We start from the raw sequence: 27,195 nt of genomic DNA, 5'->3' as shown, positions 1-27,195 counted from the left end.
GCCTGGAGCCCTGGCCCTCAAGGCAGTGCAAGGTGCACAGGGGGAGGGAGGGCTGGCAACCAAACAGGACCAGCAGACATCACGGTGCATCAGAAACGAACGTGGAGAACAAAGTCCCAGATGTGGCAGTGGTGTGGGCTTTGTGTCACTCACTTGTTTCTGTGCTGGGGGGATTATTTTTACCATGAGGATGCAGCCAGGTGTCATTTGTATAAATAAAATAGAAGATAAACGATAGAAAAGAAAATTAATCTTTGACTCCAGACTCTCCAGAGACACTTCCCCTTCCAAACTGGATCGTCTCTAAGTCACTGGCCCTTGATTGTTTTGTGATGAGGAAGACACGTTCCATACTTTACATGGGGGAGGAGGGAGCGGCCTGCAAAATACTTCTGGCCTCTGGTGAGCTTTGTAAAGGGTTTCAAGTTTCACTGCCCAAGCAGCCTGGATTCCTTCTGGGCCCCAGCGCTGCAGGGGAAGGGGAAGAGCGTGGCTCTCAAGTGTGGTTTCGAAAACCAAGCTGCAGGTGAGAAGCACGGAATGTGATTCTTCCCCCCCAGATGAAGTGGCATTAGCTTTTGAACGCTACACGTAAGTTTTGAAAACGGTGACAAGTTCCCAAAGGGCGTAGGCCATTTCATCAGGAGGGGTGACAGCAGGTAGCGTGTGGAAACCAGATCTCTGGCTCTTTTTAGAATAAAAGTTGTGCCTCAGCAACGGGGTATTTTTTGCAAAGAGGAGACGGGGGCTGCAAAGAGTGCCAAAGACAAAACCCCATAGGACCTCTCTGTCCGACTCTGGGGTAATGGGGCCATTGACCTAAATAGGGGCAGGAACCCGCTGAGTACAGTGAGCTCACGCAGCCAGCATGGGCTGAACTGAGGCCGCTGCATCTCCATTCACACACCAGCCCGTGTGCATTCAGGACCCAGATGACATGTGGGCTGCCTTCTCGAGCCAGCCGGACCCCCCTCCCACCCACCCACCACCCCCCACACCAGCTCTCTCTCCTGGCTCCGGGAGCCTGGCTAAGGACCGGGTGATAACAGTGTGAAATCCCTGGACAGTATACGATTTTTATCATAAGAACCCCAAGAAACGAATGGACTGTGTTATGCTCCAGGGCTAGGTCAAGGGAACAATTCTCTGGACCGTCTAGAACAGCGCTGTCCAGCTGAAACACAGCGTGAGCCACACAGGCAGCTTTTAATTTCCTGACAGTGTAAAAAGGTAAGACGCGACAGGTGGCCTTAATTTTAATATTTTTTATTTAATTCAGTATTTCCAAAATATTTACATTTGATGTTTATGCAGGTAATCAATGTCAAAATTACTAATGAGGGGGATCCCTGGGTGGCTCAGTGGTTTAGCACCGCCTGCAGCCCAGGGCATGATCCTGAAGACCCCGGATCGAGTCCCACATCGGGCTCCTTGCATGGAGCCTGCTTCTCCCTCTGCCTGTGTCTCTGCTTTCCTCTCTCTGTGTCTCTCATAAATAAATAAAATCTTTAAAAAAATTACTAATGAAATGTTTTACATTCTTCCTTTGTGCTCTTGGCTGCTGTATTGGAGAGTGGAGATCTAGAAACCAGATCACTCAGCATCTCATAGAGTGAGGGTGGAGAGCTGCCAGGATGTGGTCGGAGCCCCTAGGATCACTGTGGCAGTTGATATGCGGTTCTCATAGCTTCTTTTACCATTTAAAAAAAAAAAAACAACTTTAGACCTTAATAACTAAAGTTATAAATGCTAATTCTTTATATTTTCATAGGATTTTTCCATTACAGGATACTTTAGTATGTTTTCTTTTGCCCCAAAAACTCTGGGAGGGAGGCAGGTAGGTACCATTCCTTTGGCAAATGTTTGTCAAGGGTTTACTGGGTTGGTAGGCCCGGATTTCACATACAGCTCCTGCCTTCTTGGAGCTCAGATGCCAGTGGAAGTGAAAAACTAATCGTTGTGTCAGTATGGTTGGAACTATAGTGGGAACGTGAGCAGGGGCTCACGGGGCGATACGACACACAGAAGAAACACCTTCATTCTGCCCAGGGATGTCAGGGTAAGCTCTTCACAGGAGGAATTTTTGAGTAGAAAGATGTAGAATGAGGAGGCCTTTGCTAGGCAGAGGTGGTAAAGGGAGATGCATTCTGAACATGGTCCATTTGGCTTAGAACTTGCGAGCCTGGTATGCCCATTTTACAGTGTAGACAGGGTACCGGCCACGGGCTTGAAGTCCCACTGGATGTACATAGGACAGGGTTCTGGAGCCCAGGAGTTCAGGCTAGCCATGCCTAGGGCAGCTGTTCATCTGGAAAAAGTGGTTTCTGGGCCAGTTTGTTAGGGAGAGAGTAGTGGGAGGGGCCTTACCCTGAAAATTGTCCCTTCCAGGGCCTTTCCTGCCTGTAGCCACCATGGTTTGTTTTGAGACTGAAATACGAATATCCTGCATATGATACTATATTTCCATCATGTCCAAGTCCAGTAGGGTTGTGTGCTTTAAGTACCGTTTGCCGTGTACCTCTTGGAGTTATTGGGGAGTTTTGGGAGAGAAATCACTATTTCTGGATGATTCCAAGTCCAGGCACACTGACTGCCCTCCTGGAATCTCAGTTCACAGATCTTAACCCAGACAGGGATTTGGGCTCTTGCCTTTTGTCTATAAAAGGCCCTCGGCCACCACCAGGACAGGACAGAGACAGCGCCCACATGCCTGCCGGAAGCCTGCTGCCCTCCAGGAACGGCGAGCCTCCTCTGTGCTCAGCAGTTTTTATTTTTATCTCATCAGCGTGTTCCTCCTTTTAAAGTGTGAATCCTAGTGACCCGAATGAGCCTGTCTGCCTGGGCCTGGGCCAGCGGGACCAGGTTACTCCAGTTCAGAGGCGTCCCTGGCCTGGGATCGCAGGGCCGGGGGTTTCCTGTGTGACTGGCTGCAGTGGGGCAGGGCGGGGTCACCCCAGCCAGGAGCCCAAGTGGCCTGCCCGACCCGCCAAGCGCCAAGCTCTCGAGCTGGGAAAACGTTATGCTAACTGTGGACTGGGGCCTGCCTTCCCCTCCCGCATCCCCTGTATAGCAGCCCTTTTAAAAGAACAAGCAAGCAGAGTTGGCATAATTCAAATTAATATTTAGAAACACAAAGCCAAGTGTGTGTACCTCTCAGAGTTTGGCCGTAGATAAAATTCAGGTCCGCTGGCCTGGCTGTTCATGCATGTGGGGCTCTGCTGAGATTTTATCCTTGCTGATGCATCAGAACAACAAGGTTTCATGTTCAGAGCTGGGCATCGGGGATGTGCTCTCTCCCTGGGTGTGAGTGGTCAGCGGCGGCGGCCCCAGCCTCCCAGGGAGGATATGGGTAGAGTTTTAGAAACAGGAAAGCAGAGGCCTGCCCTGTGCCTCTCTTGGCTGATGCCTGAAACTCACCTGACTCAGAGGGAAGGAAAATAACCTTTGGGGGCCCCCTGTGCTATGCTAGGACCTGATTTAAGTACTCTGCCTACATAAGCTTGTGAGTTCTACACAACTGTTCCGAGAGCTTATAGTTATTGGAGGGGGTTTTCCGTCCAAGGGCAGTGGTTCTCCAAGTGTGGTCCCTGGACCCGCGGCACCAGCCTCACCTGGGAACTGTTTAGAAATTCAGATTCCCAGGGCCCAGCCATGATCTCCAGAAATCAGGACTCTGGGGAGGAGCTCAGTTGATCTGTGTTTTAGCAAGTCCTCCGGGCAATCCTGAGGCACTCTAAAGCTTGGGATCCCCCACCCGAAAGGTGAAGATCACAGACCTGGGACCAGTCTGGGCTCAGGTCTCAGATGTATGGCGTTGGGTTGGGCAACCATTCTGTGCCTCAGTGTCCTCATCTGTATGTTGAGGGGTGGATATTAATAATGGATTACACTAATGTGTGGATTCCATTAAGTAATTTATATTAAAACTAGGAATGGTGCTGGGCACATGCCCAGCACACCCTAAGTGTTTGCTCTAAATATCTCAAATTTGGCTTTGATCCCAGATCTGATTGGCCTCAAGGCCATTTACTAATTTATTGTACTGGCTGTTTTGTAGAAACCGAATTCATCTAGCTGTTACAGCATCTCATTCTGCAAAAATGTAGGGTGTTCTGTAGGCCCAGGCTAGCAAAGAGGTTCTTTCCTCATTGTCACCCTAGTTCCTTAGTAGGAGCTGCTTGGAACACTGAGAGAAGGATTTTAAGGCCATGCCTGATCTTGGCATGTGTGTGTCATTATTGATTAGTGATGTCTGTCCTGGGTGCCCATGCAGGGTCCTTCCTTCCTGCTGTTGGTGGTGGTTGTTGAGCAAACTAGAGTAGATTTTCTTTCCAAGATTTTATTTATTTATTTGAGAGAGAGAAAGCGTGTGTGAGAGAAAGACATCACGAGCACTGGGGAGAGACAGAGGGAGAGGGAGAAGCAGGCTCCCGCCTGAGCGGGGAGCTCAACGTGGAATTCGATCCCAGGACCCTGGGATCATGACCTGAGCTGAAAGCAGACAGACACTTAACCGACTCAGCTACCCAAGTGCTCCCCCCTTTTTCTTACAAGTAAGATTTATGTATTTATTTTAGAGAGAGTGCGTGAGCAAGCAGGGGGAGGGGCAGAGGGAGAGAGAGAATCCAGAAGCAGACTCCCTGCTTAGCACGGAGCCCGAAGCAGGGCGCAATCTCAAGACCCCAAGATCACGACCCAAGCTGAAATCAAGAGTTCGCCACTTAGCTGACTGAGCCACCAGGCGCCTCAGTAAATTTCTGATCCTTTCCTGTTACTGGGTTTTAATGGGAGGCTGTTAAGAGTCACCGCTAAATGCCACAGACCAAAGGAATTATTGTGGGATGCATGTGTTCAGGGTGGGTTAGCAGGAGTCTGCATGTGGTTTGTGGGTCATGACTGGCCCAGGAATTAATGTACTCCTTGGCCTGGTGCTGCCCCTTTTGGGACTTGTGGGTGGCTGTGACCACAGGAAAGGACTGGTTAGGGATTTGGATGTTCTAATTCCTGGCCAGACACCTTTCTATTTTATCACGATTAATAGTAGCTCTTAGCCCCGTTTTGCAGATAGGGAAAGGGCTGTCACAGCAAAGTACCACAGACTGGGTGTCTTAAACAACAGAAATGTATTTTCTCACAGGTCCAGGGGCTAAAAGTCAAGGTGTCACCAGGGTTGGTTTCTTCTGGGGCCTCTCTGCTTGGTTTATACATGACTATCATCTCCCTGTATCTCCATGTGGCTGTCTACCCAAACTTCCTCTTCCTTTTTTTTTTTTTAAGATTTTATTTATTTGAGAGAGAGAGCGCAACAGCTCAAGCAGTGAGGAGAGGGAGAAGCAGACTCCCTGCTGAGCAGGGAGCCCCATGTGGGGCTAGATCCCAGGACCCCGAGATCATGACATGAGCCGAAGGCTGACGCTTAACCGACTAAGCCATCCAGGCACCCCCAGACTTCCTCTTCTTAGAAGGACACCCTCTGTGTTGGATTAGGGCTACCCTATGGCCTCATTTTAACTTTACCCCCCTCATTAAAGGCCCAATCTCCGATTACAGTCACATTCAGACATCCCAGGGATTAAGACTTCCACAGGTGGATTTTGGCGGGGGGTACAATTCAACTCATAACACCCAGCCTCAGAGTATCCATGTGGGTCTTTCACAAAAGGGAATCGTTCACTGACAGGTTGGCCCTGAGGTGACTGAGTTCACTGAGTACAGAGAGGAGGAAAAGCCAGCTGAGAGGGGTGAGGGAGTTCTCTGAGGAGCATGACATTTTGGACATCCTTTAAGCATGACTTTATAAAGCAGAGAGGTAACTGGAGGTAGAGAGGTAGGCAGGGGTGTGGAAGAAAGGGAGGACCCTGGTTTTAGGAGGTGATTGGTTGTAATAGTTAAGGCAAGTGATAATGTTGTTGTCATGACTTACTCAACATCCATACCCCCCCCCCACACACACACACACTAAGAAAGGGAAGCAAATAGTGACATGCTTTGCCTGGTTCACTGCTGTGTCCTCAGCCTAGAACTGTGCTAGGCACAAAGTAAGAGTCTGGTAAATACTGGTTGAATAAATACAGGAAAGCATGATGGTAAAACATAATATAAATGCACAGTATTTAAAGTAATGTTAGTGTCTGGGTGGAGACACAGATTAAAGGGACAGAATAATATCTCAAAAGCCAACCCTAGCATTTATGAGCAGTTAACATATGATGATGGAGCATCACAAATCAGCGGGGAGAAGGGATGAATAATTTAGTCAATGACCAATGCAAAATAATTAGGTCCTTTCCTTACAACATGTATCAAAATAAATTCCAATTAGACATGTCAAGTTAAAACATGAAAAAACTGGGGCAGCCTGGTGGCTCAGTGGTTTAGCACCTGCCTTCGGCCCAGGGCGTGATCCTGGAGTTCTGGGATTGAGTCCCACGTCAGGCTCCTTGCACGGAGCCTGCTTCTCTCTCTGCCTGTGTCTCTGCCTCTCTCTCTCTCCCTCTGTGTGTGTGTGTCTCTCATGAATAAATAAATAAAATCTTTTTAAAAAAACATGAAAAAACTAAGTATATGGGAATATAGTGAAGAGTTGGCTTTCTAAGCATGAAAAACACTGGGGGAAAAAGAATAAAGAGCAGTGGATTGGACTGCTTTTAAAAATGAAGCACATAACTTAAGGCATATATCACACACCTTAGAAACAAAAATTTATTGTCAATGCAGAAAAATTACTACCTGTGACAGAAAAACACATGTGAAGCCTTTAATATACACAAAGTGTTGCTTATTTAAGTCTATGGGGGAAAAACCATTTATATCTCAATAGAAAAATTAGATAAAGGGGAGATGTAGATAATGCATACAAGAAATAGAAGCAACCAAGTAATATAGGGGAAGGTGTTTGACTCAGCTACTATCAAAAAAATGTAAAGTAAAACAAGATATAATTTTTCTCCTATCAGGTTACCCAGCAGAGGTTGGGTTGCAAAAGGCATTTTTCTAAATTGTTGGTGGGAGTATAGCTGGAGAAAGCTTTTCTAGCACACAGTTTGAAAAGGCTTAACTACGTACATATCTTTTGACCTAGTAAAGCCAACTCTAAAATCTAACCTAAGGAAATAATCAGAAATACATCTCGATATATGTGCAAAGATTTTTATTAGAAACATGAACTATGTAGGGAAAAATCTGCATGACAGCAATGAAGGAAACAGCAATTCAATTACAGTACATTCACCCAGTAAATATCACATAGCCTTTAAAAATAATTTTTAAAAAAATATTTATTTATTTTAGAAAGTATGTACAAGCAAAGGGGGAGGGGCAGAGGGAGAGAATCTTCAAGCAGACTCCCTGCTGAGCATAGAGCCTGATGTGGGGCTTGGTCTCATGACCCATGAAATCATGATCTGAGCTGAAATGAAGAGTTGAATGATTGACTGAGCCACCCAGGTGCCCCAAAAATAATTTCTTAAAGATTATTTCATGCAACAGTTTTTAACCAAGGGTCTTTATTTGCATCATGCTCACTACTATCCCAGTGGCTAAAGCAAGTCACATGACCAAGTCACTGACTCATAAGATGTGAGGACTGACGGCCACTGGCTTATCAGATATATTCATCTTATGATTACGGTTTCTAAACACAAGACACGCAAGAACACGTGCACATGTGCGAATAAGACAGAATGTTATCAGTGGTTATTTTCTAATTTCTTTCTGTGTATTTTCAAAATTTTCTATAATGAATATATATTTTATCATAAGCAAAAACTATGACATTGAATTAGAAAAGTGTGGCTATGGCTTTGGAGAACTTGATAAATGATAAGGGATGGATTCAGAAGATGGTTGGGTGGATAGAATTAACCTGTGTTGGTGGCTTTTTAGGTGGTGGATATGGCAAAGAGTAGGTGGGTTCCAGATAATGACGCTCAAGCCTTGATTGGATGGTATCTAAGATGCGGGGAGGGTATGTAGAGCAGCTTTGCTGGGGGATAGCTCATTTAATGTGTTGAGTTGAGGTCCCTCTGAGGCATTGTAATAAGAGTCCAGCAGATATTGGAAATACGGAGGTCGAGTTTGGAAGGGAAGTGGGTGCTAGAGAGAGAAAATTTTTTTTGAATCACTGCTGGTCATTGTGATAATATATGATTGGATCTTTGAAAATATGATTGGACCTAATATTTAAGGCCCTGGCAAGACAAGTGTAAGGCTGGTTCCAGTTCCAGACACTGCTTCAGGGTGGCTTTCCTCAGAAGGCCTTCCCTGCCCCAGCTCCAGAGTAGGTTAGCCAACCCCCTCCCTGGACCCCGCCATAATGCACTGTCACAAGTACCTTTTGGAGCACTTGACATGTTTGTAACAAAATAACCACATGTGTAGTTAGTTCATCAATGGGAGTGGCCCCACTATGGATTGTCAGCTGCATGAGAGCAGGGCAAGCCCTGTCTTGTCCACTGTTGTTAATCACTGCTGTCTGGCACAAGTTTTCTGGCACAATGATTGAGCCAAAGCACACAGCAAGCAAGCCAGAGAGTAAATGGGTAAGAAGGATTCAGAGAAGGTGTTGGGGGCCCACAAGCCTATCCAGAGAAGGGTTTCAAGGAGAGAGCAGGCCCCAGTGCCAGGCAGTGGTTAGAGGTGGGGAAAGATGGGTTTTAGAAAGAATGGAAGCAGGTCCGGGGAAGAATATGATCAGTCTTTCAAGAGCATAGGTGGGCGAGTTGGTCTTGGAAAAGAGGAGTAGAAGCTCTTCTGAGCAACAAAGTAGTAAAGACGATGGGACAAACACATGAGCAAGAGGAGGCCGTACAGTAAATTGGACATCATGGCTCCAGATCAGCTGGGCTGAGTACTCTCTGACATTTGATTTTTCAAATAGATGTCCACAGGAAATAGATGTCCTGTTTGAGAAACAAAAGCTGTAGTCCTATCTTGCACCCTCACCGAGCCACCGAGAGTCCCCCAAGAGAGCCCTCCTCACCAAGTCTGGTTAAGGAACCCTTAGGTGTAAGCCATATAAAGTTGTCTGTGCTGAAATCCTCACATTCTTAGTTAGGTGTCATATTTAATTCAGTGATTCTTAAAGTATGGTTCCCAGTCTGGCAGCACCTGCCTCTCCTGGGAACTTGTTGGAAATGCAAGTCCTCAGACCTGCTTAAATAGAAAACTCTAGGGTGGGGTTCAGCCCCATCTGTTTTATTAACACTGGGCTTAAGAACCACTGTCTTAACTCCAGAATACAAGCCAGTGGTTCTTAGACGTGAACTCGCTCCACTGACACTGATGCAGGATCCTCCAAGTGCAGGGATGTCTCTTTTCTTCCTGCCTGCTTCTTGGAAGAGCTTTTGAAGTTGTCAACTTAAAACCCACTCTGGAATTCGCTGAGCTTGGAGAACTGGGCTGCTAGAGTTCGAGGCCCCCGTCTTGCCCTGGCTTCTTCCCTATTACATGGCCAATAGTTTCTGCTGGGATCCTAGGCAGCTTTCTGGGCCTGACTCTGCACCGGAGGTTCTGAGCCAGCTGGTCAAGAGTGAGGGGAGGAGAGCAAAGAGGGGAGGTCTCCCTGAATTCAGTATTTTAAATTAAAGACAGTTAAGAACTGGAGGGGCCTGAATTACAGGCTGGAGGATAGATAAGGTTTCACACTTAACAGCTGGAATTCATAGCGCTGGTGTCTGGGACCTATTACTTTGAAGACACTGCAAGATGCTGTTGTTTAACAAAAACCAGCCCCAGCCCACCAGCAGCTGTCGTCACTGAGACTCAGCACCCTGCTGGGACACCAAGCTCCTGGTGCGTCTTTGGGTTTCCTGGACATAAAGGCTTGGCAGTGGTGGCTGCTACTGTTACTTTTAAGGGACTTCTTAGCTGCAGCTCACAGTATGGACACCCAGCAGCAAATGTTAATTGATAGAGAGATAGAGGGAGTTTTCTCCCCTTCCTAATTTGGAGGGACAGATGTCCAGAGACCAACCAGATCTCCACACATCTGAAGCTGACTCTAGAAACCAGGGGTTGAAGTTTTACAGATAACCGAGGCTCTCGGCAAAGACTAAGTGGCCATTTGTCCCTGCAGTGGGATGCTCACTCTCCTTTTGAAAACCTGTAGATATGATATTTTAGGAGCCTCACTGCCTGGGATTTGTGTTCCAGTCTGTTCTACATGTTTGAGTGCAGTGTTGTGGGTAGATCCTGGGGCGCTGTGGCTGACACCATCCCCTGATGTTAGGGTTATTCCTGGGTGGGAGGCCAGTAGGTAAGTGCCTGTAATGTCACTCGGGAGCTCCCTCTCCCTTTCTGGAAAGCCTCTGGTCCTCCCTGCAGACTGCAGACTTGTGTCCAATCTAAGTTCTTTTGTGTTTTGCACACTTTTTTTTTTTAAGATTTTATTTTTTTATTTATTCATGAGAGACACACAGAGAGAGAGGCAGAGACACAGGCAGAGGGAGAAGCAGGCTCCCTGGAGGGAGCCCCATGTTGGACTCAATCCCGGGGTCCCAGGATGACACCCTGAGCCAAAGGCAGATGCTCAACCGCTGAGCCACCCAGGCATCCTAGCATTTTGCACACTTGTATAGTGACATCTTTTGCTGTTGCTCAAACCATAGGGAAGATGGGAGTCCTCAGTTCTGGCTCTACTTTACCCATAGGACTCTGAGCCAATAAGTAAATCTTTCAAAATACTCTTTTTTACCCTCTCTGAAGGAAGTAGACGTCAATCATACTTCTTCCAGCTGGTGGACCCATATATATACAACTTTTTTTGGGCAAAATATTGATAGTAGTTATTTATCAAGAATTTTGGGGAATTTAAAAGCCCTGTACATACTGTTCTAGTGTCTCCAGAGAAATATATCCAATTAACAAAGGAGAGGGAGGAGAGAAATGGTTTGAGAACTTCCACTAAGGTACAGAGGTGTGATTGTTCATTGATTGCCTTGCACAGGGCTGCTCCCACCCCACACCCTACTCCAGGCCTTCAGTGTGACTCATAAGTGCTGGAAGATATTTCCCTGGGACTGCTCCCTTCTCTCACCATCATCACTCACTGACTCTGATGAAAGAAGAATTAAAATGTTCAGTTTTTCTGATGGCCAAATAAATGTAAATTTAAACAGCTTAATAACACCTTTTCCATGTATTAGATTAGGTAGTTTTTACATAAATTATACAGGGCAAGGAAGCGGGTCATACAACTGCTTGTGGAAGTCTTAAGTCTGCAAAGCAATTTTGCAAAAGTTATTTAAAATCTTAAAAATATACATAGTCCTTGACCTCTTAGAAATGTATTGTTTGAAACAGTTAAAGTTATGCAGAAAGTAGTATGTTCAGAATTGTTCACCAAAGTGATGGACAGTGAAAAATTTGAAACAGCTGCTGGGATGGAAAAAATTTAATCTACCCTTCTACGTTCTTTGGCTGATCTAATAATTACATTGACATAAGACAGACTAATAGGAGAAAAACAATTTTAAAAAATTTTATACCTATGAGAGCCTCATAAAAATATGAGACCCAAGGGCAAGTCTGGCAGTTGAAGCTTATATGCCATCCTGAGCTAAAGAATGCTCAAGGGGCCTTGGGCTTCAAAGGGGAAGAGGGTGATTCACAGACGAGTAGATGCAGGATGAGAGCAGATATTTGATAATTGGCTGTTTGCTCTGCCATAGATGGGTCATTCACATAGAAAGTTATCTCTGGTAATAGCTCTCTTTTTGGGCCAGGCTCCATGTCTAAATTGTTTTTGGTAGTTAAGGGAGAGGTAAAAGTTTTTCTTGAATCTGCTGAGCCTTGATTGCCTTTAGCTCAAAACAATCCCCATCCCAAAGTGGCATATTGTGGGGCAACGTACTCTGCTCCTTATCACAGCTTTGATGTCCAGCAAAGATTATTAAATATAGCATATATCTGTATTTATATCTCTATCTCCATTAAAATGACATGGAATCATGACAATTAATAATGACAATAATTTATAACATAATGGTAATTTAAATAATAGAAACAGCATACACAATATAATTCCAATTCTACAAAATGCATATATTCATTTTATTCAAGTCTAAAAGAATATAGATGAAGATATTAATGATAATTCCAGGGTGGCAGGATTATGGTTAATATTTCTTTTCTCTGTCTCTCTCTCTTTGTATTTTTAAACTTTTTTCAAATAAATATGTGCTTTGCAAATGACTTTTTTTTTTTTTTTTGGCAAATGACTTCTTTAAAAAAAAAGTTTCTGTGAAATATGCCCTTATAATTGCTGCTTTAAACATCTCCCTGCTCAGAGAATCTTACTGGCTGGTTTGCATTATAAGGAGGAATGAATATTTGCTTTTTAAGCTGATTAATGAGGCCATTGCTTCTGACAAAACCCAGGGGTGAATTTTGTCTGGCCTAAAAGGAAGAGAAGCCTAGCTAAGAGGTGAAAGGTCAACATCGAAGCCAGATGAAAAATTTTGGCTGAAGCATTAAGTTGGAATCACAGACCCTGCATTGTGTTGTGTTAGATAACTTTCTGATTTCTAGTATGTTATTGAAAGTGGAAATTTTTTTCTCTTGCACATTCAGTTGATCACTCTTACTATTCCCCATAACTAAGTTCTTAAGAAGGTGCTAGTGCATAGTTGAAAGCAGTAGCAGTAGCCACCTTGGGCATATATGGCACTCTGGTGGTTACTAAGATATGGGCAGTGGGCTGAAAGGGTCACAAGAAGAGCCAGTCTCATTTGGTCTTGAAGTGCGCCCGGAAGAATCATGTATACTAAGTGTTATGTGAAAATAGCACTCTTTTCTTGGCTGAAAATATGTGATCAATGTAAAGTTGAACTTTAGAAATATTCATTTCTAAATGGTGGCTTGTTGGAAACATTAAAAGGCAGAAGGGTTGAAGCTGGAGGGAAAGAATGGCGATTTAGTCCAGGTTAAGAGAGACTTTGGTTAATGAAAGCTTCCCAGAGAGCCTTGAGAAAGGCCTGGAGGATAAGCATTCATACTGGTGGATCTTCCTTAGAGCTCCAGGGTGGGCTTTCACACTGGGGTCTAGGAGTCTGCAGGGAGTGGTTGAAAATGAGAGGAATTACTTTGAAGCCAGTCTTTGTGGAAAATACCAGACAAATCACTGGGCTGCAGCTTACTTTGAAATGCATTAAAAAAAAAAAAAAAGATGGGTGGGTGGGTGGTTAGGACAGATGTATGATAAAGCAAATAGTGTGACACGCTAATGATTACAGAATGTGGGTGGTAGGTGTGTGTTTACTTTAGAGTTCTCTGAATTTTCCTGAAGGTTTGAGAATTTTCATAATGAAAATACCAGGAGCAAAAAGAGCAACTAGTTGGCAAAACCTAAACTTATGGACATTTACAGGAAAGACTAGGTAACAAGGAATCCCCCATGAATCCCAAAATTATAAAAAGGGTAGGGACCAAAAAAATACCAAAACCCATAATCATCAACATGGTAACTGGCCAGCACTCGTTTAAAAAACAACAGTGTGCGCGCGTGTGTGTGTGTTGCTTACTTCCATTCTCACAGAATTTGATGCATGTAAGGAAATACATATAATGCAAGAGATTAAAATGTTGGAAGGAAGCTTTGTGAATGGAAAGAGAAAACAGAAGGATAAGACAAGATCATCCCTTGAAGTACATCCCACGTAGTTCTGAAGGAAATGCTAGGAAAGACCCTAGGAAAGTGGAAATGTAGAGGGGAACAGGGTCAGCTATAGTCCTTACCCCTTACCAGGTGAGGTCATGCAGGATAGAGTGGTCACTGTCCCCACAGTACATAGTTATTTGAAAAACTCATTTGATCTGGTTACTTATTTTACCTCCCCCAACAAAAGCCAAGGAACAACCAGAGGACTTAGGAAGAGCCCACTGGGGAGGAGTGTGGTGAGAGGTATTTCTTCCTGAAGGAAAAATTATCTGTAGATGGTATCTGCAGCATTTTCTGATTTGTATTGGGCAGATAGCTCTTCTTGGGTGGAAGTGTGTTGAAAAAAATTAAGGGGAGAAAGGTATGAGTTCCAAGAAGTCCCCAGTTCACTTGGATTAGAGAAGGCATAGTACCAATTTGAGAGCCCCTTTGGTTTAGGGATCTCTGAGCCTACATCTTATCATAACCACTTGGATTAAGAATGACCAAGAACCTCATCCAAGTTCTAAGGTTCTGCCATTGTATGTGACACCAGGGTGGGAATTTGGAATGGAATCAAGAGGTGCCAATCAGGGTTTGAATGATGACTTCGCTCTTGCTATGTGGCATAGCCCCTCTATTGTCCTCTCTACAGCAGAGCTAATGATGCCAGGCCTTTGTGATGGGCAGACAAAATGGGGGTGTTTGTGGGGCATCTAGCTCTACGCATTGCAGATGGCAGACTGAGAAGACAGTTCTTTCCCTCTCTTTTAATCCTCTGCCCTGATAATGAACCTATAGCTGTACCTCAATTCTTAAAGAAATAATAAAAGTAGTTGATAATTTTTCTCAGTTTAACAGAAGAGTTTCACCCTTCAATTTAAAATAACTTGATACTTAATTTCTTTTCAACATTTTTTATAGTTTTATCTTTGGGGCGGTTCAAGTCTTTACCTTTTTGTAAAGAGACTTGCATTCTGTATGAATGGTACAGCTTTGAACGAGTTTAAGAACCAATTCTGTAGTGCATGTTTTGCTTATTTATCTGTGTATCTTTTTGTTTTCAGTTTAGAGGATGAAGGAGAACAAAACAATGTGGTCTACTCAGCTCCAGAAGAGTTATAGCATTCTTTATACTTCTTTGAGGGACAGTGGTATGGACTGATCTGAAATTAAAGTGCTAGCAATTAAAGAATTTAATCAAATTATTCAATAATGATAATGACACTTCAAGTGGTAACCCCAGTGTTAGAAGGCCTGGCATTATGAAATCTGAACTTAGCAATTCCATGTTTATAGAAACATTTCCAGGTTGTTGATCAATCATTTAGAACTTCAGTGGCTAAAATACCAATTTGATTTTTAGGAATGAAAGCTTTATATTCTTACCAGTTCTAAGGAAGATGAGAATTGTGTACCAGGTCGTCTCCATATCAATTAGGATAAATATTAGTAAACATCATTTATTGAGTACCTGCTATATACTAGAAGGCAGTATTCTACAATAAGTCCCATTTCATTGAATCCTTATGATGACCTTATTAAATAGAATCATTATCTGGATTTTACAGATAAGAAAATCCAGTCTCTGATCTATTGTCATCTCATGGGATAAGTGTTCCTGACTTCTTCACAGCACACTGGCCACTTACTACTCCTTTACCCTGCTTTAATTTTTATAAACTCATCACCACTAGGCACATTACATAATCACATAATTTATTACGTATTCCATTTGTAATAAATATAATAGAAAAACTGGTTTGTTGCAGATCACTCCTCACCAGTGGTGTGCTGGAGCTGGTCCCCACTTCCCTAGGGCCAGTGGTTAAACATAAGCCAGCAGACCACTCTTCCCTACCCCTTGGCAGAATGGAAGCTGCATGAGAGTAAAGATTTTGTTCTGTTCATTGCTTTTTCTCTGGTTCCATACGCCTGGCACATAGTAGGTGCTCAGTGAATATTTGTTGCATGAGTAAAAAGGGGTGAGTGCTTTTAAATCATACAGACCTGGGTGCAGTTCCCTGCCCTCGTGTGGGTTTTTCACAAGACACTGAATCTCTCTGAAGCTATAAAATAGGACTTGAAATCCTTTCCTCTTCAGCAGAGAGTAAACTCTCCCACAGCCAGTAATAAGAGAAAGTAATATTGTAGCGTACAAATCATCAAATCAATCCCTGAATATTCTTTAGCTTTGGAGTCTGTAGTTCATTATAGCTGTGTCTATGAGGAGAAACTCTGAGGTGAAAGTACGAAAGGCTCAGTGCAGTACCTGATGTCTGGAAGACACTCTGTTAATGGCATCCTCTTTCTCCTGCTCATTGGTTCTCTCTACTTGTCAGTCTGTTCCTGGGTCTTTTCTTCCAAACTCCCAGTTTTCTTCCAAACTCCCAGAATAAAATTGCCCAGTCTACTGTAGCTTTATCTCCTGCAGTTAAACCATGCTATTAACTTTCTAATGGGATTTCCTGTGGGGCCCCAGACCTTAGATTAGGTTAAATGGTTCAGCCTTCTAAAAAGTGGCATTACGTAGGCAGTTTGCTGCTGAGAACAAAAGTGCAGGTGCAGAAAAGTGATTCCCAGTCTCCAGTTGGGAGCTGGCCTCACTTCCACTGTTAGCTTGTCCAGGCCTGGGTCTGATCATCTTCAGCTGTCTTCAGTTAAAATCAGGCTTCCTGGGGCACCTGGGTGGCTCAGTGGTTGAGCATCTGCCTTCAGTTCAGGACATGATCCCAGGGTCCTGAGATCGAGTCCTGCAACAGGCTCCCCATAGGGAGCCTGCTTCTTCCTCTGTCTTTGCCTCTGTCTCTGTGTCTCATGAATAAATAAAAAACATCTTTAAAAAAAAATCAGGCTTCCTCACTTCTGGCCATGTGACTGGTTTGTGCTTGAAGAGATTTCCAGAAGGTGCTATCCTGATTCCACCCTGTGAGCCCCCTCCAGGTGATCAGCAGCCCTGGGGCCTGAAGCCATGGGAGCCCTGAAGCTAGATCTAACAGAGGGAGATGGATTCTCTTTTGGATACTTTTCCCCACATGGAAGATGAAGAGTGCTGCAGTTTGAGGAAGAGCCAGTCTTTCCATTTACTGAACAAGCCAATTGCCAAAAGCAAGAGATTAGACATTATCCTGCCCTTCAGAGACCCCATCTCTGGAAATATCAGCTCAGATACCCATGATGATGTAGAATAATAACAAAAAGAAGGAATGACCAGTGGTGGAATCTTGGAGATAACAACTGGGGCAATGAGGAGGTGGAAAGCACTGGGCTTGGGGAGCCTACCCAGGATGTTGCTCATGACACAAAGGGTCCCCAAGAGGAGACCCCACCTCACTACCACCCCTGTCATCCCCTGCCTGGAAAACAGTGAGAAAGCAATTTACACCTTTTTCATCATTAGTTCCTGACTCACGTACTTGAAGCAAATTCCAGCTGGTTAGTCTTTCTTTTCTATCCTCAGCTACGAGCCTTGGACGTGGGCCCTTCATCGTAGAGCCATCTCTTTGGGTTTTTCCCCCATTGCCAAGTAGAGAAAGAAAACATCAGACTATAACCAGATGGGAAATAGGGGGAAACTGGCATGGTTTCAGCGCATTCTAGTAAATCTACTCCCCAAAAGCAAAGTGTTACAAGCAGGGTGCCCTGGCAGCTGCACATGTTGGGAAACAGGATGCTTTCTCTCATGAATTGACTGAGAGTCTCTGAGGAAGAGGCAAACCTCACTAGAGTAAAGGTTCTGAGTTGGCTGGAAGCTATGCCCTCAGCCAGTCCCCTCCCATAGCAGGTCTGAGAAGGAGATCCATCCTTGATCCAGGTGAGCAGAAAACAGAACCATTGTCAGTCTGCTCATAATATCTGTTGGAAATCAACCATTGGTCGGTACAAACTTTTCCTTATTTAAGGATGAATAAGACAAAAAAGACTTCATGGAAAAGTCCTGCAGAACAAAGTAAAGTCAGTGGCTTCTGAAGACCCAGAAAATCATCTATAGCAGGTCACAAAAAGAATTTGGGGGAAATGTGTGACATCCTCAGCATATTACAAAAAGATATGTCCTCTCTGGAACAAGGACAGAAAAACATAAGGAAAGGATGGGTTGATAAGAAAAGACCACAGAAATAAAATTTTAAAAAGAGATTCAGTGAATAAAGAAAGGTTTTGAGGAAACAAAATTCAACAACAGAACTAAAACCCAAATTAGCAGGAGTATAAAGAGTATTTATGTGTGGTAGGCTGAAAAATGGCTCCCAGAAGATATCCATGGTCTAATTCCTAGAACTTATAAATAATGTGATGATACATGGTAAAAAAAAGACTTTGCAGATGTAATTGGTTAAGTTAAGCATCTTGAAAGATGGGGAGACTATACTGAATTGTCTTAAGTGCAGTCACAGGTATCCTTATAAGACAAGCAGGGGGAGATTTGATAGAAGAGAAAGCATTGTGATCAAGGAGACTGAGACATGTCACGGGATGCTGGCAGCCACTGGAAGCTGGAAGAGGCAAATAACACATTCCCCTCTAGAGCCTCCAGAGGGAGTGTGGCTGTTTGAACACCTTGATTTTTGCCTAGTGATACTGATTTGAGGTTTCTAGCCTCCAGAACAGTGAGAGTAAATATGTATTAAGTTACCAACAATTTGTTAGAGCAGCTCCAGAAAACTAACACTAACACTATGAGAAATCAAATCAGTGATGTGAATGAAGGGGAAGGAAAAAAAAAACAACTTTGAGAAATGGTTCTGGAAAAAAGAAAAGAAAGAAATGGTTCTGGAAAATACAAGGAAGAAAGAGAAAAATAAGAGACAAGTTTACAGATATGGAAGACAGAACTAACTGCCTATGTCCAGGTTATTGGTGTTGGTGATTACTAGGATCAGTGATCCAGCATCAGCTACCTCCCTGAGCTGCAGAGAGATTGGGCTCACCATGTTCTGAACACTATTAGGGAAAAGAGGTCCAGGTCTGGGCATAGCCTGGGAAACATAGAGAATAACAAGGCCAAACGGGGGGAAATTCACAAAAATCCAAGTAGAGGAAGAGTAACAAAAATCAGGTTGACTTTTGGCTTGTTCTCTGTAACAGAGAGTCTACGTCTATGGAAACTGTCAGAATATTAGAACACCTGGGAGTTTTCTGTTGTCTTGTTTTTAATTCAGATACGTTCCCAGGCCCTGTATCACTCCTCCTTACGTGGAGTCTGGAAATCTGACATATTAAAACATCTTCTGATTTTCAAGTAATTTGGGAAACCATCTATAAAGTTTTGGGGGCTATGTTGTAACCCAACAATTTCACACTCAGCTGAGTTGTCCATTGTGTATGACGCCAATCAGAAAGACATTCTCAGACAGGTGAGGGCTTAGGAAAACATATGAACATGTTCCTTATTTTAAGGTTTACTTTAAAGATATATTGGGATCCCTGGGTGGCGCAGCGGTTTGGCGCCCGCCTTTGGCCCAGGGCGCGATCCTGGAGACCCGGGATCGAATCCCACATCGGGCTCCCGGTGCATGGAGCCTGCTTCTCCCTCTGCCTGTGTCTCTGCCTCTCTCTCTCTCTCTCTCTCACTGTGTGCCTATCATAAATAAATAAAAATAAAAAAAAATAAAGATATATTGTAGAAGTTCAAGATATTTAAAAAATACGGCTCAAGAAGAGGTAGCACAGGGGTGCCTGGGTGGCTCAGTTGGTTAAGCATACGACTCTTGGTCTTAGTTCACATCATGTGATTGAGCCCCATGTTGGGCTCCGCGTTCAGTGGGGAGTCTTCTGGAGATCTCTCCCCCTGCCCCTTTTCCCTTTCTCTCTGTAAAAGGAAGAAGAGGGGGAGGAGGAAGAGGAAGAGGAGAAGAAAAAGAAGTAGTAGTAGTGGTGGTGATGGTGGTGGTGGTAGTAGCACAAGCCCTGGAATCAGTAGAACTAGAAAGCAATTATTATTTTAAGTTTGGTAATCAAGCAAATAAGAGTGTCAGAAATTGTTCTTAAGACCAGCTATAGAATGGAATCACAACGTGACTATACTCTGGATCTAAACTGTAGGGTATTGTTAATGGAAATCAAAAGGGAACAGGAGGTAAAGGTTTGTTGTGCTGCTTGTCTGGAAATAGGTTGGTAGCACAAAAGTTGTTTCTTTCTTCTTTTCTGATCTTTAGAAAAGTGTTAATAGCTGAAGAAAGACCCTGAATAATATTAGTACCAATATCCACCATTGACGGTGGTTTACTCTGAGCTAAGCAAGGTGCTTCGTACTTCCCTTGTGTCATCTCTGGTCAAGGTCACAGGGTGAATACCAGATCCCTGCCTCCCACCTGCTATTCTTAAACTTCCTTTAGGTCCTGCAACCAGTAGGTGGTACAGCTTGAACTGCAGACTGACTGCAGACCCCTTCCCTAATCCCCTACATTAATATGAAAACTTAGGGACGCCTAAGGGTGGCTCAACAGTTGAGCATCTCCCTTTGGTTCAGGGCGTGATCCCGGGTCCTGGGATCAAGTCCTGCATCGGGTTCCTGCAAGGAGCTTGCTGCTTCTTCCGCCCATGTCTCTGCCTTCTTTCTGTGTCTCTCATGAATAAATAAATTTTAAAAATATGAAAACTTAAAGGTACACACTGGAGATCTCCCCCACCCAAAATTTCTAGAACTACTCAAACCCTGGGAAGTAGAAAAGCATCATAAAAAAGACCATCAATAGATCCAAAAAGACCATCAATAGATTTTAAAAAGCAGAAAATATACAGAGTACTTCCTTTAACTTTAGTGCATTAGAATTATAGAAAATACAAAATGATACAATTTAAAACGCAATTACTTAGAGATAAAAAAATATAATCCAAAGAACCGTGGACGCTGATAAGAGATCAAATTAGCAATTTCAGACTTAGTGGTAGGAAGCAAGAAGGCTACGCAATGAAACTTGAAACAAGGATGTATATTCTCATAGAAAAAAATTCATGGCTTTATAAATAAGAAATCTGAATAATGAATACCTGACTCAAGAGGTAAATAGAGAAACTCAAGAAAACAATGGAAACTTGTAGAAAGGAATTAATGAAGGTATATTTTGACCTACTTAATTAGAAAAAAAAAAGTTCGACTTGATAAATCCTGGACCAATTTTTTCAGAAGACCAATGTGGTAGACTGATTCCTCACAAACCTAATTTTTTAAATGAGAAAAATATCTATACATGTTAAAGAAAGAGGAAGAGGATATAACCACAGAAGCAGATGTTGTTTTTTTAAGTTAAAAGTGATCACTAGTATCATTCTGTGCTCAAAATTTGAAAATCTGAATGGTCTGGACAATTTTCTAAGAAATTTCTAAGACATGGAAATTACCGTAATTGATTCAAGCAGTTGAAAACCTGAATAGAACAAAAACCATAGGATTGTCATAAGAGGAGTTTCCTGCTCACTGCTTAGCACACTAGTTTTTTTCTAACCTGCCAGCGTGAATTCCATGTAGATTGTTCCAGTGCTGGTGTTGTACTGGTCAGCGCTTGGCTTTGGGAAGGGAGGACGAGATGGCCATGTGTGTTTGGCAGCAATGGGGTGAGATGCTGAAGAGGACATGTCTGAGAAAAGCAGCGCCTTCCCTGGGAGCCTGCCTTCCCTCTGAGGCCTGTGTGCTCACTGACATCCGGGGGCTGTGTTTTCCCAGCCCCGAGCCAATGGTGGAAGAAAATATAGCATTAGGGAAAACAAGTCTGTATCTAAGATCCATGGCATCTTCAAAAATGTGATGATCAAGAGAGAACTCTTCCTTACTTTCTTCAGGGGAAGTTAATGTGGAGCCTTCCTTCAAGGAGAAGGGACAAGCATTTGGATTAACTGGGTTGACCAAGTTTCTGAATTCGACTTCCGTGCAATGTCCTAAGTGGCCTCCATGTCCTGCATGGGGACATATGGATAGAAGGTCATCGTTGCCTATGGCTGCTGCTGGGTGTGATTCCATCTTCTCTCCAAATTGTGCTCTTGAGCCCCCTGTCCCTCGCTGTGGGGAGGCTGCCTGGAGTGTCCCCTATGCTGTTGTTGAGATTTAGATCTTGTCTGCCAAAGATGCAGGTGGGAACGCCTCCCTCACTTGCCTGGCTCCCGGTTTGGGCGGGCATGCTGGGTGCAGAACTTGGGTCCCACTGACTCCACTCTTGTCCCCTACTCCTTCCGCACCCCAAACCATTCACACCAGAGCTATTTTATACCTTTTGTGGGCATCTTCTGTGTCTTGGGCCTCTATGACATCACTGCCCTAACTCATCACTAGCTACCCTGTGCCTTCGAAGTACAGTCCAAACTCCTTAATATGGCTTACCAAACCTTCTAAGCAGGCCTAGCCCCACTTATTTTTCTACAGAATCATCTTTCAGCACCTACCCCACCCTCCAGATATCCCTGTGGTCCCTGGTCTACCTCAGTCTCTGGTGGCAGGGCGGTGGGGGGGTCATGTTTCCTCTACCCCCTGGTTCCTTTGCTCCTGCTTTCTCCCACTCCATAGCTCTGCCTTGTTGAAGCCCATAGGCCTCAACCTTGAAGTCACTTCTCAGGGAACCTGCCAGCTTTGTGTAATGCCCTTCCAAAGGACCTCATGGCACCCTGTGTTTGCCTCTTGAGAGTGCATCTTGTGGCTGATGCACATAGCAGGTTCCTCCATTAGACTCAGAAGTTTGAAGGCAGAGGCTGTGTTTGCTCATCCCCCCATTCCCAGCGCCCAGTAGTGCCTGGTGCATAATATATAGCCCTTAAATATTTTATCCATGCGGTGAGTGGATGGCTCCATGGTATATATACATCCTTTGTGCATTTACCAAATGCTGCTATGTCTCATGCATTATAATGTGTCACTTCATGAATGCAGGGTAAACTCAGTGCCAGAATCCTGAGAGGGAGGGAGCTGGAGTGAATTCTTGAGTCTGGTGCCCCTTTAGGCCATCCATCTGTTCTGGCCGCATGAGTTTCTGCATAGTTGGGAGTTTGGCCTTTGAGTGTTTTTGCAGCACCCATAGAGCTGTCTGCCTCTTATCTGCCTCTTTTCTGCCTTTTCAGGGACCATGAAGGTTCAGTCTTCAGCTCTAAGCCACCCCAGCCTGCAGGGGAGCCCTCCAGCTTCCGTCTTTTCAACTTTGCTGCGTTTCTTCCCTGCTTTCAATGTCTGCCTGGCACTCTCCCCATCGCCCCCTCTAATTCCTTGGCAGACCTTGCTGTACCAGGCTCCATCCAGCTGAATAAGACCTCTGCCCTCAACCAGCTTACCTCCTTTGTAACTCAGGCAAACATTAATCACATGCCTCCTAGGTCTATCCAAGTGTTGTCCACTTTGACTTCAGAATTTGCCCCTAAAGTTGTCATTTTTCTAAGTAAATCACTGCTACCAGCTGCTTTTGTGTTACTATTTGCCTCTGTTCTCAGCAGAGTGCTGAAAAAGAAATTGCTGTCATTGTCACTTCCATCTGATGGGAGCTCTGCTGTTTTCAGAGGATGGTGACCAAGCCCCGGGCCTCAGCATAAAGATATGCACTCTGGAGTCCAGCTTTGTCAGTCCACAAAACCCAGGAAGGTCTCAGATACACCTTCCCGGGCCCATGCCCCAACAGAAGCCTCGCCTCCTTGAGGGCAGGGACAGTATGTGCTCATCTCGGACACCCAGATGCCTGGCAGTTCCTGAATTATAGGAGGTGTTCAATATACATTCGTGGAATTTATCAAAGGACAGAAGGAGGAAAGGGAGGAAGGAGAGGAGGAGGAAGGAGTGAAGGAAGGAGGAGCAAAGCTGACACTGAGAGGTAAGGGTAAGAGATGAGAGGTGTCAGTTGGAGGATTTGGTAAAGGGGTTTGCAGCAAGTGACATTTCATCCCAGGGACTATCTGTATCAGATGAAAAGAATCTGATACCATAAATTCTGAAATAAATACTCCCAAATTGGAGCGTTTCCAATAAGGGAGGAAATAACATTAGGGTAGTTATATAACAGGAAACATCTCATATGTTCTTAAAGGCTGCAGCTCTAAAGAAGGGAAAAAACCCCACAGCTCCCAGAAGAAATCCAACAGTGCAAGCAGCTGTAGCAGTAACTTCTTATTGACATGCGTTGTTTCCATTTTAAAACTCCAGCCCTACAGATTTGAATGTCTTTTCATCTCCTTTCCACCCTTTCTCCCTTTCTCCCCCTGCCCCTAGAGCAATCTCATCTTACATTGCTGCATTTTAGTAGTGTGGGAATGCTCCTATGGTTTTTTTTCCCTGACACACACACCCCCATGTGTTAATACTGTTCAGTATTGGTTTTAGAGCAGATTTTTTATTTGTTTATTTATTTATGAAAGAGAGAGAGGCAGAGAGAGAAGCAGGCTCCATATAGGGAGCCTGATGTGGGACTCGATCCTGAAACTGCAGATTACACCCTGAGCCAGGGGCAGGTGCTCAACCACTGAGCCAGCCAGGCGTCCCTTTATTTTAAAGATTTTATTTATTCATGAGACACACACACACACACACACACACAGAGAGAGAGAGAGAGAGAGAGAGAGAAGTAGGCTCTGTGCAGGGAGCCCAACGTGGGACTCGATCCTGGAACTCCAGGATCACGCCCCAGGCTGAAGGCAGACGCTTAACCGCTGAGCCACCCGGGCGTCCCAGTTTTAGGGCAGATGTGAAACGAGTTTAATCTCACGTGCCCGCTTCAGTAGATTGGTTGGGTCTCATTGGAGTGTTGAGAAGGATTCCAGACCTGTGTCTAAGTTAAATGGGGGCAAAGTTGACGGAGAGACGTGGAGAGGGTTGGAGAGCGGCACTAGGCGTGCGTGTGTTTGCCACGTCCTGTTCCAGGGGCAAGTCAGAGCAGGGGGTGGCATCCTTCAGGCTTTGACTTAAATGAGAGTCAACTGATGTTGTCTTAATTTCATTTTCCCTTAGCGCCTGGCCCTGTTGGTTTTCAGCTCATGTTCTGTGGTGGCGTGCATGTAATATCTTTGCAAGCAGGGATAAAAAGAGAGTTGAATATCTTAACTGTGTTTAAACCTTTCCTCTGATCTGGTTGATGTCTGCTATCCGATCCCTTGAATCTGACTTCAAGGCCATGGACAGGGGCGGGAACAAGAGAGTGCTGAAAAATGTCCTCTGGTAGAACTATTTTCCGGTGGTTATTTCAGAAGCAATTTAAGCTTCTGAAACTCGAGCTCCGATGGAAAACCCCTAACTTAGCACGTAAGTCGCCATCCAAACCGGTGGCCTGGAATTTAGATTCGTGTGTGGGGAATCAGAATGTGCTGAGGAGAGGCCAGGAGCTTTGACCGACCACCGGGCACAACCTGTTAATAGCAGGCATTTGCACAGATGCCTCTAGTGCCTGTCGCCAGGGGGAAACATGCACGGTCATCTTTTTGAAGGCAGTCTTTTTCAGAGGGAGAAACTGAGGCCCGGCTGCTGATCCAAGCTGGATTGGGCCAGCTCTAATATGGACTGGGCCCTGCCAGTCGGTAGGAAATGTTCATTGGGTGCTTTCCGTGTGCCAGTTGTAGACACTGCGAGTGCAATGGTGAGAAGACCCTCCAGCCCTCAGCCGCCAGGAGCTTCCTTGCTGTTTGGGAAGAGACAGGCCAAAGAACCCCAACATGTAAATGCTTTGGGGGACTATTAGCAAGTGCACTGAAGAAAATACAACGTGATGATGGGGGGCGCTGCTTGACCTCAGTGTCCAGAGAAGGCTGCCTGGAGGACGTGGCGTTCCCGGTGGGCCTGGAGTGCCACAGCAGGCCGGAGGCCGGTGCTGTAAAGATCTTGGGCAGGACCCACGCCAGACCAGCAACTGCACCGAGGTCCGAGAGATGAAGGAGAGCCGGTGTGGTCGGAGCAGAGGGGATGCCCCGCTCGGAGAGTTGCTGAATTGGGGGGTGGGGGGGTGGGAGGGTCTCGTAAGCCGCAAGACTTCCCTTGCACCTCCTAGAGTTGCTGGTATGTGGGCCGTTGCGTTTGGTTGGATGTGCTTGCTTATTTGGAGAGATTACGAGGAGTTCTGTCAACTCAAGTGAACCTTCTCGTGAGCGTAACCCGTTTGGAGGGAGGCTCGTGGTACAGGTGAGGGGCCCAGAGAACCCCGGCGGGGTGGAGCGCGGAGGCCGGTGACCATGCACCAGTGGCCCTGCGGGGAGGGAGCGTGGTGACCACCGGCCCCTGACCTGCTCCCTAAACGGCCTCAGGGCGCCCCGGGCTCCTCCCAGGCACTGGTGAGTCCAGCCTCGTGTCCACAAGCGCTTCGAAAGCGGCGTGTCCTGCATCCGCTTCTGAATTCCCATCTCAGTTGCTGAGCACGGTCCGGGCTCCGGCCCCTAACGTGGAAACCGGTGGGCTGTGTCCACTCCACACCCCTGCTCTCTGCTCGGTGCCCCCGCCTCTGCCGCTGGCCTTCTGTGGGTCGCCCTGTCCCCAGGCGGGGCTAGCCCAGCCCCTCCTCCAGGAAGCCTTCCCTGTCCCCCGCCAGCGCCGGGCCGCCCTGCGCATCTTGGCCCGTGCCCTGTGGCCTCCAGGAGGCGGCGAGCCCCGGGCGGGGAGCATGCCCTGGTCCTGTGCGCCCTCGGCTACGTGCACACGGTCGGGCGCGGCCAGTGTGCAGCCAACGGCGGAGCAGGCGTCCACGTAAGCGGGGATCGTAGCGCTCGGCTTGTTATCGTCAAGGGAAGGTTCATCCTGAACAGGGGCCACTGTTTTCTTCTTTTTCTTCCTCTGAATTAGTTCAGATCCCTTACATGAAAAACTTTTTTAAAAAATTTTATTTATTTATTCATGAGAGACACAGAGAGAGAGAGAGAGAGAGGCAGAGACATAGGCAGAGGGAGAAGCAGGCTCCATGCAGGGAGCCTGACGCGGGACTCGATCCCGGGTCTCCAGGATCACGCCCTGGGCCGAAGACAGGGGCTAAAGCGCTGAGCCACCCAGGGATCCCCTGAAAAACTTTTTACGGTGAAGTGTACATAACGTAAAATTTGCTATTTGAGCCACTTACGAGCATACAGCTAAGTGGCATTAAGTACATTCACACTGATGTGCAGCCGTGACCAGCATCGATCTCCAGAACCTTTTGGCCATCCCCCAACGAAACCCTGTACCCACTACACAGCAGGCCCCGCTCCACTCGCCCCCGGCCCCTGGCAGCCACGCTTCTACTTTCTGTCTCTGAACTCGACTATGCTAGAGGTACCTGATAGAAGTAGAATCGTGCAATATTCGTCCTTTTGTGTCTGGCTTGTTGCATTTAGCAAACCGTCTTCAGGCTTCCTCTGTGTTGTAGCACATGCCAGGACTTCCTTCTTTCTAAGCTGAATAACAATTCCATCTTATGTATGTACCACATTTTGTTTATCCCTGCATCCGTTGGTGGCCATTGTAGTTGTTTCCACCTTTTGGCTGTTGTGACTCATGCTGCTATGAACACAAGCGTGCAAGTTCTGTTCCAGGCCCTATTTCCAACTTTTCGGGGGTATATGCCCAGAAGTGAAATTTCTGGATCCTATGATGAAATCCACTTGTACTATTTAGAAACAGTTTTAATAGTTCTGAAATGGTC

At 45.4% G+C, this 27,195-nt stretch overlaps 1 protein-coding gene across 1 annotated transcript in view; it reads left to right on the top strand.

The window, feature by feature from the left end:
- The window catches only part of EEPD1 (endonuclease/exonuclease/phosphatase family domain containing 1), a 110,318-nt gene that overhangs the window by 42,504 nt on the left and 40,619 nt on the right, over positions 1-27,195 (top strand). The gene's annotated exons all lie outside the window — the stretch shown is intronic.

Source organism: Canis lupus, chromosome 18 (assembly GCF_048164855.1).
Source record: "Canis lupus baileyi chromosome 18, mCanLup2.hap1, whole genome shotgun sequence".
Taxonomy (NCBI): Eukaryota; Metazoa; Chordata; class Mammalia; order Carnivora; family Canidae; genus Canis; species Canis lupus.
Note: the sequence above shows the minus strand (reverse complement) of the source record. Positions and strands in the feature narration are given on the sequence as shown.